The sequence below is a fragment of the Cervus canadensis genome, chromosome X (assembly GCF_019320065.1).
Source record: "Cervus canadensis isolate Bull #8, Minnesota chromosome X, ASM1932006v1, whole genome shotgun sequence".
In the NCBI taxonomy this organism is placed as follows: domain Eukaryota; kingdom Metazoa; phylum Chordata; class Mammalia; order Artiodactyla; family Cervidae; genus Cervus; species Cervus canadensis.
This window is the reverse complement of record NC_057419.1, coordinates 32,836,743-32,837,593: the sequence shown is the minus strand read 5'-3', so window position 1 is coordinate 32,837,593 and position 851 is coordinate 32,836,743. Positions and strand designations below refer to the sequence as shown.

At 40.0% G+C, this 851-nt stretch overlaps 1 protein-coding gene across 1 annotated transcript in view; it reads right to left on the bottom strand.

The window, feature by feature from the left end:
* BRWD3 (bromodomain and WD repeat domain containing 3) overlaps positions 1-851 on the bottom strand; it is a 132,334-nt gene that overhangs the window by 38,814 nt on the left and 92,669 nt on the right. The window lies entirely within an intron of this gene.

Sequence of the window (851 nt, the reverse complement as noted above, 5' to 3'; positions counted from 1 at the left end):
TGTCTCTGCTTTTCAACATACTGTCTAGGTTTGTCATAGCTTTCCTGTCAAGAAGCAAATTTCTTCTGATTTCATGGCTGCAGTCATCATCTGCAATCATTTTAGAACTCAAGAAGGGGGAAATCTGTCACTACTTCCACCTTTCCCCTATATTTGCCATGAAGTAATGGGGCTGGATACTATGCTCTTAGTTTTTTTAATATTTAGTTTTAAGCCAGCTCTTTTACTCTCCTCATTCACCCTCATCAAGAGGCTCATTAGTTTCTCTTCACTTTCTGCCATTAGAGTGGTATCATCTGCATATCTGAAGTTGTTGATGTTTCTCCCGCCCATCTTGATTCCAGCTTGTAACTCATCCGGCCTGGTATTTCTCATGATGTGCTCAGCATATAGATTATGCCAAGAGGGTAACAGCAGACAGCCCTGTTGTACTCCTTTCTCAATCTTGAACCTATCAGTTGTTCCATACAGGGTTCTGATTGTTGCTTCTTGACACGCATACAGGTTTCTCAGGAGACAGGTAAGATGGTTTGGTATTCCCATCTCTTTAAGAGCTTTCCACAGTTAATTATGATCCACACAGTCAAAAGCTTTGACATAGTCACTGAAACAGAGGTAGATTTTTTTTTTGTAATTCCCTGACTTTCTCTATAATCCAGTGAATGTTGGCAATTTGGTCTCTGGTTCCTCTTCCTTTTCTAAATCCAGCTTGGACATCTGGAAGTTCTTGGTTCACATAATGCTGAAGCCTAGCTTGCAAGATTTTAAGCATGACCTTACTGGTATGGGAGATGAGTGCAATTGTCCAATGATTAGCACATTCTTTAGTTGTTTTGTAATGATGCTTAACA